Source organism: Microtus pennsylvanicus, chromosome 1, assembly GCF_037038515.1.
Source record: "Microtus pennsylvanicus isolate mMicPen1 chromosome 1, mMicPen1.hap1, whole genome shotgun sequence".
Classification (NCBI taxonomy): domain Eukaryota; kingdom Metazoa; phylum Chordata; class Mammalia; order Rodentia; family Cricetidae; genus Microtus; species Microtus pennsylvanicus.
In genome coordinates, this window is record NC_134579.1 from 76745990 (window position 1) to 76763000 (window position 17011).

General features: G+C 50.2%; 1 pseudogene; it reads left to right on the top strand.

The window, feature by feature from the left end:
* Nucleotides 1–4460: 4460 nt before the first annotated feature.
* Nucleotides 4461–10135, top strand: LOC142845029 (uncharacterized; annotated as a pseudogene).
* Nucleotides 10136–17011: the final 6876 nt, after the last annotated feature.

A 17011-nucleotide genomic window follows, 5' to 3' on the forward strand; every position in this document is an offset into this window, starting at 1 on the left:
AACTATAATTATAACTATTCTCCAACTCCATCAAAGACTCCAGGAGGATATAATATTACCTAAATAAATAGGAAGTGCATTGTAAGCAACTTCCAAAACTCTAGAATTGATAGAGACATCTCACTGCCTGGACATTCACCCAAAGTTCTTTTGTACCATTGGGGCATCTATTTTCAGCCTACAGGACCATAGTATCTGGCAGACTTTTCCATGAAGCAGGAAATTGAGTTCTGCCTATATTGGCAGTTTGTCAGTCACTCTCTTCTGTGTCCTGCAGAATGTCCTGCAGACTCTTTGATGAAGCAGGAACCCTGAAGGATCGTTGTTGTCTGGGTTTCTGTCCTGCCTGGTTTTTGTCCTTCCACCAGGTCCTACAGCCATTTAGCCCCAAAGAAATCACACAGAGGTCTATATTAATGGTCTATATAAACTGATTGGCCCATTCGCTCAGGCTTCTTATTAACTCTTATAACTTATATTAACCCATTATTCTTATTATTATTCTATGTTAGCCACATGGCTCCGTACCTTTTTCAGCGGGGCAATTACATCTTCCTTCTTCTGTGGTTGGGACAGGACTGGGGAGAAATGGGTTTCCTCCTTCCCAGAATTCTCCTGTTCTCATTGACCCGCCTCTACTTCCTGTTTGGTTGTCCCACCTATACTTCCTGCCTGGCTACTGGCCAATCAGCATTTATTTAAAACATAATTGACAGAATATAGACAATTGTCTCACACCAGACCGTCTCACCTTTAGGCAAGTTCAGCAGTCATTCTTCTGTGGGTTCTGCATATCCAGTTCATCAGCATGACATCAAGCAGTTGAGGCAAGAGCTGTTTCTTGCCCAAATGGCTAGCAAACTTCATAAGGAGCCTCTTTGATGCCCATCTTCTTCTTGAAATAATTGGTGCTGCTAGGAGCAGATGTGTCTCATTGTCATGAAAAGCCCTAAGTTTTTGAAACATTTTAAATATCACATTCTGTTAGTATTTGAAATATTTGAAGATTATCTATTCATCCAAAATATATCTCTGTACATCTAGAAACCCTAACATGACTACAAGCTTGACTATTATAGATGACTATCTATTAATCTGTATTTTTAACTATATATTACATTTTTAGATGAGCTGCACAAACACAATACCTTAATCAAGAGCAGAAATATACCTATAACAAAATTGACCTTAAATTTTTATCAATAAACCAAGATCCATATCAAAGCAAAGTATTTATCTCTATACCATATCTCCCTTTAAAAGAAAACAAACACTTATAAATAATATTTGGGAATTTGGGCATAGTTCTCTCCAAACTGCTTCTTGGTCTGTCAAACCACATTAGTATGGAAGAAGTCCACAGGTTCTTATCCTCTGTGGAAACAAAAGCAAAACCTCTTTTCCAAAGCAACATATCCTTAGACCCAAAATTTGAAGTCAAGATACCTTTAGAGTATATATATATATATATATATATATATATATATATATATATATGTTTTAGAACCCTAACAAACATAACCAAAGGAGAAACTCTTCATGATACATCATTGTCATGGTGTGAAAAATGCAAAGCAGAGTTGGGCTCAGAGACACACACCTTTATCCCAGCACTTGGGAGGTAGAGGCAATCGGATGACTGTGAGTTCAGGGCCAGCCTGGTCTACATAATGAATTCCATGACCCCCAGAGCTACATAGTGAACACCTGTCTCAAAACAAGTAAACAACAAAAAAAAAATTAGTAAAAGCAGCATGAGAAAAACAACTCACATATCAAGACAGGAATATCAGACTCTCCCCAGTTTTTCATCAGCAAGCACAAAAGCCAGAATGGTATGAAAAGAAACATTTCAGGAAAGTAAAAGACAGCCCCATAGCTCTACATTCAAGCCTGTCCCAGCGAGCTTTTTTTTTACAAGCCTAATGCTCAAACTTGCAAGCAGTAGAAAGAACTGTTGGCAGTCTCCGTCGTGTTCCGTACACTGACTAATAATGGCAGCTCCAGGGGAGTGTTGGCTTGAGAATTAAAAGTGCCAACAGAGCCAAGGCCAGGCCTGAGGGCTGCCCGCTGTCACTTCTGTCTCACTTTCTCCTCATTACCTGACACATGGCCTTGGCATCCACATGGCTCTTTAGCGTGACTCTAGCAAGTTCTCTTCCCTTTCAGCCCTCCAGCCTAAGAACAATGATCCGCGGCTCCCAGCTCTCCCTCTTTACTCACCAAGCCTGAGGCTGATGTGGAGGGGAACGGCCTCGGCCTCTGTGGCATGCCATCACACAGGGCAGCAGTCACACAGCTGCCGCAGTGGCTTGGGACAACCTCTTCCCACTTGTGCTGCTCAGGAACCGCACCGGTCTCCCAGCCATCTTCAGAGTGTCCTCATGGACACATGGCAGAACTCACTCATCGAGCAAGCATACCGAGTCCATAGCATAGAGAAGACAATGGATGTCGGCATTCTCCCCACGGACACTCGGTCTCCAGACAGCTCACCTCAGGTGCACGTCTTACCAGCCGGGCAACCAACACCACAGCAACAGGACACACCGCCACTAGGGAACGAATGGCCATGTTGGGATTCCCTAAGACTCTCAGGGATCCCCTCAGAGGCTCGACCTTCTTTGTATGCCTTACTGCCTGGAGCAAGGGCCTCATGGTTTCTCCTCTCGTGCTCATCTTTGGCCCAGGTTGGGCCAATTTGTTAGCTTTTTCTGGGGGAGATGTGAACAAGAGTCAGACCAAAGTATGATTCCACCAAAGCCCAACTCGATGAGTTTATCACGCTTCCTCACAGCACAGGTGGGAGGACACTTAGAGAACAGCATCGTCACACAAAGTCCCACCCTCTCCTGGATGATGACCCCAAGGTAGCTGCATCATGGGGTTCCCCTTACAGGTAACCATTCATTCTCTACATAGACTAACATCTTCCAAGATTACCTGCAGCTGCAAGGGGGACCCGGAAGGGACAATCGCTTGCATCCCAGGTGAGGGACTCATGACCCTTCCCTCTCTCATCTACCAGGAAATGTCAATAGCTCTGCTGCTTTTACAATAGACCAGGCTATCACTATAATGCTTTCATCATTAGTAGCCAAGCTAATCTTCGCCTCAAGATGGCATCTGTTATGCGAGGCGGGGAAAATGCCTCACAACAGGTGGGGTAGAAAATGAGTAGATGAGCGGGTGAATGGGTGGATGGCTGTATGGCAGGTTGACTGATGAGTGGGAGGAGGGGTGAAAACTCGCTAGACGAATGCACAACTCGCGTGTGGCTGTGCGGATATAGGATGAGTGGACAGCAAGAAGAGAAGTGGACAACACCGGCTGGCTGCTTAGCTGGGCAGGCAGGGACACTGGAGGAGAAGGATGAATGAACAAACGGTGTGTATGGGTGTGCAACGCAGAGCCAGACTCTCAGAGCAAGATCTGAGCCCACCGTGAACTCACCCGCTGAATCAGAAGTTGCTGCCGCGGAGCAGGGAATCTTGGGAGTTGTAGTCCAGGGATGCCACATAGTCCCAGGTGGGCCGGGAAGACACTGCCAATTGATTGCTTCTTCGGGCTCTGGCAATGTAGGAGACAGAGGTAAGGCCCAGAAGTGCCCCTGTTCTCTGCCCCAAGGCCACTTACAGACACTGCCCCAAGTCCCACTCACAGCCCCACTGATGACCCCTCCCCTTCACATAGTGAGTCCTGCGGCTGCAGTGAGCTGTGGACGCTGTGCCTCAGGTCTAGATCATTGGTTGAGGGGCCATCTCAGAAGTGATCCAGGCTTCGTCTTCATCTGATGTGCTAGAGGGTAGAGGGCCCCACTGTGGAGCACGAAGTGCTGGGAACTGTAGCTCTTGAAGGTCTACCTTCCCATCTATTTTTCCTTTCTCCTCTAACTAGAATGCCCAGAGTCCAGCAGACACAGTTAAGTTCTGATGAGTGTAAGCAGAGCGAGAGCGACGCTTTAGCGGTGCCCACCAGGCCTAAGACTAGAGACTCAGATGTTGTTAGAGCACCAGACTGCTTCCACAACAGAACTGCAAGGAGGTCCTCGTGTGCCGCCGGGGCTTCCTTACAGTGGGGTTGGCGAGGGGAAAGACCCCGTAGTTTTAGATGACCACCAGAAGGGGGCGCACAATGGTCAGGTTTGGTTCAACAGCCATGTCTCCCTCAGTTACCACAGAGCTCAGTATGGGGACAGTAACCATGTATGGTGAAGGAATGTCCAGAGAACTACCCAGTGAAACAACAGCTGAAAGGCATCTGGCACGGGACTGAGTGCATCTCTGTGAGTCAGACTCCATAAGAGTAAAGGAAAAAGTAATTAGAAGACGGCAGGCAGAGCTGTGGCTTGGCGGCGGGGGCGGGGCTGGCGGCGGGGGTGTGGGTTACTCTGCTTCCAACGCATCTTCCTTCCACTGGACATCCAGATGGTGTCTGTCCTTCTAAAACTGGGCAGCAAAATGGCGCCCACCAGTGGCATTCCCAAGATCGGGAATGCCTTTGAACAGCTCGTGAACTTGGTTCCCAGAGCCTCCGCGCCATCAGAGGATAAACCCATTCATGGATTTGTAGAGCGGTGGGCCAAGTCGGTAGGAGAGTCGCTGGGATGTGTCCTTAGAGGTGACATCTTGTCCCCAGTCTTTTGCCCTCACTCGCTCCATCCTGCTTCGCAGCTGCTGTGTGGGACGAGCGTCTCTGCTCCACAACACCCTACCTTAGAGTGGACGTCAGCCATATGGACTAAGTCCTCTGACATCTTGAGCCAAGGCTTCCTCCTTCAACTTGATCTCAACTATTTTGTCATAGTGTTGGAAAGCTTACATAGATTCCAGAGATCCAGGCATAAAGAGATTTAATGATTCTTATAGGGCCACACAGTTGTGGTCTGGAACAATCAATAAGAGATAATTTAATCGCCAGGAAAGAGCCTTTGTTTAAGAGCCTGCAATCCAAGAAGGGCCACTGGGTGGCGCCAGAGCACACCCAATCTTCCGCCTGTTAACCGGCAAGCCCGTGGACAGTTTTTGCAGGACCCTCTCAAGCAAGATGGATTCCATTAACAGGCACTTAGAGGCCTCTGCGGTACAGTCAGGCTGCTTTGGAGGCTTTTGAATGTTCTTCTGGAAGTTTTGGGTCTACTTTGCTTTAGTTTTCAATTTGACACAAACCTACAATTCACCTAGAAAGAGGAAATGTCACTTGAAGAATTGTCTTGCTCAGACTGGCCCGTGACCATATTTGTGAGTCATTCTCTTAATTGCTACTTGATGGAAGGCCCAGCCCACTGTGTGTCATGGTGTTTATGACACCAGCAGAATAATAGCAACTGAACCAGAGATCCACTGGGCCAACTATGCAAGGTGAAAACATCGGCTCCTCTAGGAAATGAAGGACAAGGGCCCTGTTAATTCTGAGTCAAGAGTTGAAAAAGATAATATCCACTGAATATGAGGTTGTAGACAGATTTTGAGACAGATTCTCACTATGTAGCCCCAGCTGGCCTCCAAATCAGAGATCTGCCTACCTCTGCCTCCTGCCTACCCTGCCTCTGCCTCCTGCCTACCCTGCCTCTGCCTCCTGCCTACCCTGCCTCTGCCTCTGCCTCCTGCCTACCCTGCCTCTGCCTCTGCCTACCCTGCCTCTGCCTCCTGCCTACCCTGCCTCTGCCTCTGCCTCCTGCCTACCCTGCCTCTGCCTCCTGCCTACCCTGCCTCTGCCTCCTGCCTACCCTGCCTCTGCCTCCTGCCTACCCTGCCTCTGCCTCTGCCTCCTGCCTACCCTGCCTCTGCCTCTGCATCCTGCCTACCCTGCCTCTGCCTCCTGCCTACCCTGCCTCTGCCTCCTGCCTACCCTGCCTCTGCCTCTGCATCTTGCCTACCCTGCCTCTGCCTCTGCCTCCTGCCTACCCTGCCTCTGCCTCTGCCTACCCTGCCTCTGCCTCCTGCCTACCCTGCCTCTGCCTCCTGCCTACCCTGCCTCTGCCTCTGCCTCCTGCCTACCCTGCCTCTGCCTCCTGCCTACCCTGCCTCTGCCTCCTGCCTACCCTGCCTCTGCCTCCTGCCTACCCTGCCTCTGCCTCCTGCCTACCCTGCCTCTGCCTCTGCCTCCTGCCTACCCTGCCCCTGCCTCTGCCTCCTGCCTACCCTGCCTCTGCCTCTGCCTCCTGCCTACCCTGCCTCTGCCTACCCTGCCTCTGCCTCCTGCCTACCCTGCCTCTGCCTCTGCCTCCTGCCTACCCTGTCTCTGCCTCCTGCCTACCCTGCCTCTGCCTCCTGCCTACCCTGCCTCTGCCTCTGCCTCCTGCCTACCCTGCCTCTGCCTCCTGCCTACCCTGCCTCTGCCTCCTGCCTACCCTGCCTCTGCCTCTGCCTCCTGCCTACCCTGCCTCTGCCTCTGCATCCTGCCTACCCTGCCTCTGCCTCTGCCTCCTGCCTACCCTGCCTCTGCCTCCTGCCTACCCTGCCTCTGCCTCTGCCTCCTGCCTACCCTGCCTCTGCCTCCTGCCTACCCTGCCTCTGCCTCTGCCTCCTGCCTACCCTGCCTCTGCCTCCTGCCTACCCTGCCTCTGCCTCCTGCCTACCCTGCCTCTGCCTCCTGCCTACCCTGCCTCTGCCTCCTGCCTACCCTGCCTCTGCCTCCTGCCTACCCTGCCTCTGCCTCTGCCTCCTGCCTACCCTGCCTCTGCCTCTGCCTACCCTGCCTCTGCCTCCTGCCTACCCTGCCTCTGCCTCCTGCCTACCCTGCCTCTGCCTCTGCCTCCTGCCTACCCTGCCTCTGCCTCTGCCTCCTGCCTACCCTGCCTCTGCCTCTGCATCCTGCCTACCCTGCCTCTGCCTCCTGCCTACCCTGCCTCTGCCTCCTGCCTACCCTGCCTCTGCCTCTGCATCTTGCCTACCCTGCCTCTGCCTCTGCCTCCTGCCTACCCTGCCTCTGCCTCTGCCTACCCTGCCTCTGCCTCCTGCCTACCCTGCCTCTGCCTCCTGCCTACCCTGCCTCTGCCTCTGCCTCCTGCCTACCCTGCCTCTGCCTCCTGCCTACCCTGCCTCTGCCTCCTGCCTACCCTGCCTCTGCCTCCTGCCTACCCTGCCTCTGCCTCCTGCCTACCCTGCCTCTGCCTCTGCCTCCTGCCTACCCTGCCTCTGCCTCTGCCTCCTGCCTACCCTGCCTCTGCCTCTGCCTCCTGCCTACCCTGCCTCTGCCTACCCTGCCTCTGCCTCCTGCCTACCCTGCCTCTGCCTCTGCCTCTTGCCTACCCTGTCTCTGCCTCCTGCCTACCCTGCCTCTGCCTCCTGCCTACCCTGCCTCTGCCTCTGCCTCCTGCCTACCCTGCCTCTGCTTCCTGCCTACCCTGCCTCTGCCTCCTGCCTACCCTGCCTCTGCCTCTGCCTCCTGCCTACCCTGCCTCTGCCTCTGCATCCTGCCTACCCTGCCTCTGCCTCTGCCTCCTGCCTACCCTGCCTCTGCCTCCTGCCTACCCTGCCTCTGCCTCTGCCTCTGCCTCCTGCCTACCCTGCCTCTGCCTCTGCCTACCCTGCCTCTGCCTCCTGCCTACCCTGCCTCTGCCTCCTGCCTACCCTGCCTCTGCCTCCTGCCTACCCTGCCTCTGCCTCCTGCCTACCCTGCCTCTGCCTCCTGCCTACCCTGCCTCTGCCTCCTGCCTACCCTGCCTCTGCCTCCTGCCTACCCTGCCTCTGCCTCCTGCCTACCCTGCCTCTGCCTCCTGCCTACCCTGCCTCTGCCTCCTGCCTACCCTGCCTCTGCCTCTGCCTCCTGCCTACCCTGCCTCTGCCTCTGCCTACCCTGCCTCTGCCTCCTGCCTACCCTGCCTCTGCCTCCTGCCTACCCTGCCTCTGCCTCTGCCTCCTGCCTACCCTGCCTCTGCCTCCTGCCTACCCTGCCTCTGCCTCCTGCCTACCCTGCCTCTGCCTCTGCCTCCTGCCTACCCTGCCTCTGCCTCCTGCCTACCCTGCCTCTGCCTCTGCCTCCTGCCTACCCTGCCTCTGCCTCCTGCCTACCCTGCCTCTGCCTCTGCCTCCTGCCTACCCTGCCTCTGCCTCTGCCTCCTGCCTACCCTGCCTCTGCCTCTGCCTCCTGCCTACCCTGCCTCTGCCTCCTGCCTACCCTACCTCTGCCTCCTGCCTACCCTGCCTCTGCCTCCTGCCTACCCTGCCTCTGCCTCCTGCCTACCCTGCCTCTGCCTCCTGCCTACCCTGCCTCTGCCTCCTGCCTACCCTGCCTCTGCCTCCTGCCTACCCTGCCTCTGCCTCCTGCCTACCCTGCCTCTGCCTCTGCCTCCTGCCTACCCTGCCTCTGCCTCCTGCCTACCCTGCCTCTGCCTCTGCATCCTGCCTACCCTGCCTCTGCCTCTGCCTCTACCTCTGCCTCTGCCTCTGCCTCTCCCAACTCCTGCCTCTGCCTCCTACCTGTCCTGCCTCCCTCCTCCACCTCTATCTCCCTCCCTCTCTCCCTCCCTCCCTCCCTCCCTCCCTCCTCCACCTCTTATCTCCCTCCCTCCCTCCTTCCCTCCCTCCCTCCCTCCTTTTCTCCCACCTCCTCCTCCTTACCCTTTGAAATAGAGTCTTGGTTTACAGATCTCCAGAGGCTCCCAATTCTGCTGGAAGTGAGCTCCTTACCATGACCAGAAGGGTGTGCTCTAAGACACCCCTGGTCCTTCAACCGGTTCACGGCTTTGTCGTCCCCTCCTTCCTGTGATTTTGAGTTATGGACTATGTAATTCACCTTTTCTTTCTTTCTTTTTTTTTTTTTTGGTTTTTCGAGACAGGGTTTCTCTGTGGCTTTGGAGCCTGTCCTGGAACTAGCTCTTGTAGACCAGGCTGGCCTCGAACTCACAGAGATCCGCCTGCCTCTGCCTCCCGTCACCTTTTCTTTCTTATCTTAGAAGAGAAAGTATTTGTTGAGAGTCTACCATGCCACATGCTCAGCGTGGCCCCTTTACATCTGTATCCCCAGGGCTGGCACAGCGCATGGGCACATTAGAAACACCCTGACAGACATGCTCAAGAACGACAGACTACTAAGTGAACTGGTGGCATGTCCTCACCGGCAGGCCTAGGCGTTCCTGACCAACCGCACTGGGCAAGCTCCTGGAGACCCGCCCCTTGAAGGAGACTGGGAATTCAGCCGACTGGAAGCACCCAGAGACTTCCTGTCTGAGAAGTCATTCCAAAAGGGAGCTGCCTAGTTAGCTCCGACTGCCCACATGGTTCCAGCTAGCAGCTCTGGGAAAGGCCTGGTTTTCAGCAATCACGGGGGAAAGCTGGCAAACCGAGGCCATGCAGAAACTCACCAATATGCATATGTTAAGTGTGTATATGTTTCTGTACATCGGTCATACCTCAGTGAGGTTTAACATGCACAAAAAAAGGAAAACCATGTAATAAATTTCAACATCTCTGTAAAAATACTATAAAGTCCTATTTATAGTTTGAACAAATTCCAAAATTTTTATAAATCTGAGCTGTGCAGAGATCCTGGGAAGGCAAAAATGTGTGTGTGTGTGTGTGTGTGTGTGTGTGTGTGTGTGTGTGTGTGTGTGTCTAACCTGAGGGTCTGCAGCCTGGCCTACACTGGGAAGCTGGGTGAGCTGACGGAGAGCGTGCTGGCCCATAAGTCTCTATCTACTAGAACTGATCAAGACAGCAGAACAGCATTGCTTGGGCATGCATAGCTGGCCATATAGAAATTGTTGAATTCTTGCTGCACCTTGGAGTGCCAGGGGATGATAAGATGACGCAGGTTGGTCTCCTCCATACTGCTGCCTCTGCTGCCCAGGAAGAGACTGTCAAAGCCCTTCTGGTGAAAGGTGCACAAGCGAATGCTGTCAATCAAAATGGCGACACACCTCTCCATTATGCAGCCTCAAAAAATAGGCATGAGATTGCTGTCATGTTACTAGAAGGTGGGGCGGACTCAGATACTGAGGACCATTGTGAGGCTAGAGCAATGCACTGGGCAGCAGCCAAGGACACAGCCTGTGATGAGGGGAGAGTGGAAGAAACAAAGTTACCGGTGACCCAAGGAGCAAGTATTTATTGAGAATAAAGAAGAAAAGACTCCCCTGCAAGTGACCAAAGGCCTCCTGGGTTTACTACTCAAGAGAATTATGGAAAGTTAAGCAGCTTGGATTTATTCTTTATGCTTTGCTGGCCTCGCTGTCCTGGAAACTGTTGTATTGTGCACAAGGCACCTTGAATGAATGAAAATGTTTTCTCACCTCCATAATCTTAGAACAGGCTGTATTGCTCCTGCTGAGGTATCTGTTCTAAGCTCACAACCCACTCTCAGGCACTGGGAAACTGTTGGGATCGTTCTACTGACGTCATTTATTGTTCTTCATTAAATCTTGATTAATTTGGAGTAAGTGGTCCTGCGGCTGTCATGAGTCTTGAGTATCCTCCCATCTGCCTGCTGTCCTGCTATGGAGCCGAACAAGTGCAGAAACAGGCAGCCCATTCTGTCTAGGTGGGTTCTGCACAGGCGAAGCAAATCCTGACTTGTTTTTCAAATTCATCAGAGACCTATGCCAAATTGCTCTTTCTTCAACTATGAGGTAAATTTATTTTTGTTACAGGGGGGAGTTCTGTATTTTAGTAGACCAGCTTTTAAGTTGAAGTGTATTTATGTTCCTAGAGTAATGAGGAACAAGACGAGAAGCCTGTGTGCCAGGTGCCTTTGCTAGCCATTTTCCTCCAAAATAAGACATACCACTTTTTTCAAAGAAATAAAAAGTGTCTATATTGACTCATCTTGTTTTGAAACAAACAACAACAACAACAAAAAATCTGAGTTGCCTAATTGCAAATACTTAAAAGTTGGTTTAAAATTTCAGCTGGAAACTCAAAAGAACTTGAGGAATGACAAGGGTGGAGAATCACACCCGTGTAAAGGCTGGGGAAGCGCTGTGGGTATTAGCTGAAGATGTGCTACATTTGTTTCTGCTGTGAAACATTCGCTTAATGATACAAAGATGTGCTGCATTCTTTATGGTACATTTGTTTAACTCTGTGAAGCTGTGCTACTTTGCCTGTCTAAAACACCTGATTAATCTAATAAAGAGCTGAACAGCCAATAGCCAGGCAGGAGGAAGGATAGCGCTGCCAGTCAGAGAGAATAAATAGAAGGAGAAATCTGGGAATAGAGGATCAGAGGAGCGAGGAAGAGAGAAGGAAAGGAGGACTCCAGGGGCGAACTACCCTTCACCCCGCCACCCAGCTAGCCATGGAGTAAGAAGTAAAGAAAGGTATACAGAATAGAGAAAGATAAAAGCCCAGAGGCAAAAGGTAGAGGGAATAATTTAAGAAAAGCTGGATAGGGCTGGAGAGTTGGCTCAGTGGTTAAGAGCATTGGCTGCTCTTCCAGAGGTCCTGAGTTCAATTCCCAGCAACCACATGGTGGCTCACAACCATCTGCAATGAGATCCAGTGCCCTCTTCTGGCCTGCAGGCATAGTGCAGGTAGAACACTATACATGATAAAAATAAATCTTAAAAGAAAAGAAAAAAAAGCTGGATAGAAACAAACCCAGCCAAGGCCTGGCACTCATGAGAAAGAATAAGTCTCTGTGTGATTATTGGGGAGCTGGGTGGTGGCCCCCCAAAAGCCAAAAGAGTAAAAAAAAAAACAACTACAGAAAAGAGCAATTTCTCAAGTCCCAAGCACCATGTAGAAGCAAAATTAACAAAACTCACTGTAAAGACCACACTCAGCTGAGCAGCACAGAGCTGGGGTTGGGAGAGCCTCACATTGGTGCTCAGCTGAGCAGCATAGAGCTGGGTGGGGGTTGGGAGAGCCTCACATTGGTGCTCAGCTGAGTAGCATAGAGCTGGGTGGGGGATGGGAGAGTCTTGCATTGGTGGTCAGTGTCTAGATGACTTCATATTTATTCACACACACTCACACATGCACACGCACACACAGTTAAGGAAGGGAGGGTGTTCTTCGGCTTGCAGAGGGCATACAGTCCATCATGGCAATGTGATAGGCCTGGGGAATGTGACAGTACTGACAGCATTTGTGTGTCAAAAACTCCAGCCCACAAAGTGGAAGGAAGTGGTAGCTCAGAAGAGCCAGTATCTTAAACTATGAGAAACACTAACAATGGTGAAAACATCACAAATCAATATTTTACAATAAAAAAGGCAGATATTCTACAAAGCAGTTGCGGTGATTGTCACTCTGAAGGTACCATCTTTTACAATAACTTCTCATGAGGGAAGTACAAAGACACGGGGAGAACCCACACTTGTTAGAATGGCTACAAGGAAAGAAATATCAGTGACATTGGGAGGGAAGCTGTGGAAGTCGGAGCCTTCCTACACTCCTGGAGCGAAGACAAAGCAGAGAGCTAAACAGTTGCCAGGAATCCAATCTCTAGGTATGCAGTCAGGAACTTTCACAAAGTTCCCATGAAAGCATCCATATGAATCTTGATTGTAGCCAAGTAACCAAAAATCATAGATAGAAAGAATGCAGCTGACCGAGGGCGGGGCGGGAAACGCCAACTCTGCATGATGGCGCGCTGGGGCACATTCTCAACATGAACCTCAGAAATGTTCTGTTTATTGAAGTAGCCAGACACAAACAGGTAGCCTTCCTATAAAAAAAATGAAGGCAATTCTATGACTGGCAGGTGGGTACGGAGAAAGATGGACTGGTACCAGGTACAGTTTCTTTTCAGGGCAACGCTGTGTGTGTAAAACTTACTATGTCCTGGGGCTGGAGAATGATGGCTCAGGGGTTGAGCGTACTGGCTGCTCTTCAGAGGACAGGGCTTTGATCTCCAGGACTCACGTGCTGGCTCACAACCATCTCTAACTCCAGTTCCAAGAGACCTGATGCCTAAACCATTTCTCAAATATGAGTTTATGAAATACGAGTTTATCTCACATGGTAGACTGAAGTTTCTGTTGTTAGGTATTTTGTTTTAGACGAGCCTCTCTGCCAATGCAAATAATTCCAATCAGACTGAATTACACCAAATGAAAAGACACCCATGTTTAATCCAATGCTCCTGGGTGGCCCTGGGAAAGCATGGAGAGGGGAAGAGAGGAAAGGGGAGACCATGCGAAACCCGGAGACCATGTGTTCATTCTCTGGGGGACAGTTTAAATCCCTGGGGAGGGATCTTATGCCAGGAGATGGGGTGAAGCCCCCAGGCAAACAATCCAGACTTTTTGTATAAAGGGGTGCCAGTGAGCTGGGGTGAAGCCCCCCAACCAAACATTTTAGACTCCTTGGATAAAGGGGCACCGGCTCAAGTCTGGCTGCTTCCTGTGGGCATGGGGCAAGTGCGGGGGAGAAGCTGGGATTTGGTGGGCTCACACTCAGCAAGAGGTGTGGCTGGTGCGGCATCCAGTTTACTCTCATCCTGGAGTCCTCAGGCAGCTGTTTCTTGAGGGAAATGAGAAGGCAGGTGGCTAGGACAACAATATATTGTTATTATTGGCCCTATGAATGAGCTAGTCATGGGAAGGGTCATTAACTGTCGGAAAGAATGGGACAGAGAAGAGCCCTGGTTGTACAGGTGAGGCACGGGTTATAAGTGGGACATAATAGCAGATAAAACCAGATTTTAGTTGGTAGATGCCCTTGATCTGGGAGAGTTGGTACCAATGGTGAAGTCCCAGGAACTGGTGCAGGTGTTTGCATTGTATGGAGAGTGCTTTGTAAGTTGGTCTTGGCCCAGACAGCAGGAGTGACCTTAAAATATGCTTAAAAATGGGTGGGGTTAAAATATGCTCTGGAAACTTAGTTTTTACCAGTCCTGATTTTTGATACAGCAGCAGAACTTTTTTCCAGGAACCTGCAGGTATCTGTAAGACAACCGGAACAGGAACATTTTAGAAGACAATTAAAGGGAAAGTCCGATTGTTTGGCTGGGAGCTTCACACCAGCTCCTGTAGTAAGCCCCTTTCTCTGGGAAATTGCCTTAGTCCAAACTCCACCTCTAAGAAAGCCCACCAAATGGTAACCCCTCCCCCAGGGAAGGTCAAGACCACTCCCATAGGCTATTTAAACTGCCCCTCAGAGAATAAACACATGTTTTTCCCTTCTTTCTTTTTCCTCTTCCATGCTATCCCGGGGCCACTGGGAGCATTGCATTAAACATGGGCATCTTTTAATTTGGTTTAATTACATCGATTAAAATTATTTGCCTCAGCAGAGAGGCTTGTCTAAGACAAAATACCTAACATCTGTCCCACCTGGTCCTACAGTTGTTTAGTCCCAAAGAAACACAAATCAAATATAAACTGTTTGGCCTATTAGCTCAGGCTTATTATTAACTAGCTCTTATAACTTAAGTTAACCCATAATTCTTATCTATGTTTAGTCACATGGCTTGGTACCTTTCAGTGCAGCATTTTTATCTTGCTTCTTCTGGGTGGTGACTGCAGACTGAGCTTTTCCCAGAATTCTCCTAGTCTGGTCACCCCACCTATACTTCCTACCTGGCTACTGGTCAATCAGCTTTTTATTAAACCAATATGGGTGACAAATCTTTACAGGATACAAGAGCTCTATCCAACAGCATCACATAGTGTGACATTTTTGTGATCTCCACAGTTCATCAAACCAACTACTTATTTACTTGAGTCAGCAACAGAATTCCTAGAGGCTTCGTGAGTTGGTGAGTGGGATATTGAGATTTGACTCCTATCCCAGCTGCTCATTTTGAATGCTTTTGAGTGGAAAGACAACTTATTTTGTTTGGGGGGATCAGCCCCCACGTGAAAACTTTGAATCCATTGTTATCTATCCCATGTTCTGCAACAAGGTGCAGGGGAATGCCTTCATGGAGACGGCAGCTCATCTTCCTGGTAGAAGTAGGTATTGCAATCTCTATCTCTAGCTGGGGAGCCACTGGGTCACAGCAGAGCTTATGATAGCAGACCTTGCATTTTGATGTGTCTCAGTCACTGTCTATTTCTGCGAAGGACACCATGACCAAGGCAATTTGTAGAAGAAAGATTTTAATTGGGGGCTTGCTCACAGTATCAAAGGGTGAGTCCACAATCATCACGGTGGGGAAAATGGCAACAGGCACGCAGATGTGGTGCTGAAACAGCTGCTGAGATCCTACATCTGGTCCACAAGCATGAGATAGGGACAGAGAGATTGGCCTGGAGTGGACTTTTGAAACCTCAAAGCCCACCCCCAGTGACACACCTTCTCCAACAAGGCCACATCTCCTGATTCTTCCCAAAACAGTTCACCAACTGGGGGCTAAGCTTTCAATATATGAGCCTATGGGGCCATTCTCATTCAAACCACCACAGTGTGCATTTAAAATACAAAGATTGAATGTATACAAATACCTTTATTCATTTTAATTTTTGAGACTTTCATATATTAGTATAATACATTTACATAATTTCTATCCCTTCCTCTCTTCACTCCAGCTCCTACTGGGTGTTCCCACCCAGGACCTCCCTGTTCAAATTCATCATATGCATGCACATGTGTGCGCGTGCACATACACACACACACACACACACGTGATGCAGGATGTGGCAATGAGGGACCATGACTAGTGCTACCTTATGATTGAGCACACTGAAATTTAGACCGAGAGGATTTCCCCAAAGCACGCCACAGGGCGGTAATGACTGTGGGGCAGAAAATGTGTTAGTTCCATGAAGGAAGAGATTCCTGACCCTCTGAGATCTCTGGATCATGACCTATACAGTAAACCTAGGACTTAACATCATCTTTCCAAGTCCTCCTGATTCAAGATGGTGACAGGGAAAAACAAGTGGTTTCCTTGAGGGCCCTGGCCCTCAGAGAATGGTCTGAGCCCTGAGTCAGCTCCTGTCTATTTCACCCTCTGAACCGACAGACAAAGTCTTTCCTCAGATCAGTCCTACTGACCACCCAGGAGGCCTGCTGCCCTCCAGGGCCACCCTGAGGGCCTGTGGACTACTGGACTACCAACTGGCTCAGAACTCAGAGCATTCCAAACCAACTGCCAACACGGCAGTTGCATAGATAAATAGCCTCTCCCTAACTGACCAAGTCTGGAGATGAGACTTAAGCCCCAAGAAGCAGGAAGGTGGCTGGTTGGCTACAGATGTCTCAGAAAAAGTCTTTGGTTTCCCAGGGTCTTTGCTGACTAAAGTCTGACCTGGTGGCTGAGCAGGTAGACCGAGGCCAGGCTGAGAGCTGCCAGCAAGGCGTCCACTCCTGGCTCTGTCCTGTCACAGCCTGTGCTGACAGTGTCAGCATTGATATGTAAATATCAGTCATTGTCACAGTCTCTGCAAGACTTGCAGAGAGTGGAGGGGTAGTACCCAATCTTCGTGGTCTTTTCCCGAGGCGGTTAGGAGGCTGCAGGCCCTGCTGGCACAGGTGGTAGCTTTCCTAGACTGGGGACTCAGTTCCTGGTGTGTCTTATGTTTGAATGTTTTAGTGTCTTTGCTTCTTAATCTGCAGTCTTAGAAAACAAACTCACAATGGGTAATTTTTGACACACAGGTGGCAAAAAAAAAAAAGCATTATCTTTTTCAGGTTCCTGATTCTTTTGTTCTTGACATGCCGGGGCCAAATGAGTCTATACTAGACATAGGAAGAAAAGTCTCTGTGTGCCATGAATTTAACACACATGGGGAGGGGGGCTGACAGGAGAGCACAACTCTTACTGAGAGGAGGCGATACAATGGCCAAAGCCTGGGTATGATTGCTGCCTAGTGTGTACTCAGCTCCCACATGAGCAGTGTGACCCAGGGAACTGTCTTTAGTTTTTACTCTGTGATACTGGTATGCTCTTGGGGCCTACTTACTAGTGCTGTGTTGTGAGGTGCAGCCTCAAACCGCAGACAGAACCTGAGGAAGAATGTCTGGTGCGTTTGTGGTGTGCCTGAGCCAGATTGTGAGGTGGCTGCATCTTGCAAGAAAATGGGGGTGGAAGATGTTACTTGGAAGATATGACACCATCCAGGGTTCCCATGGGTCTGGTGCCTTGTAGTTTATCCGGAGGATCTGTGATCACCACGCCG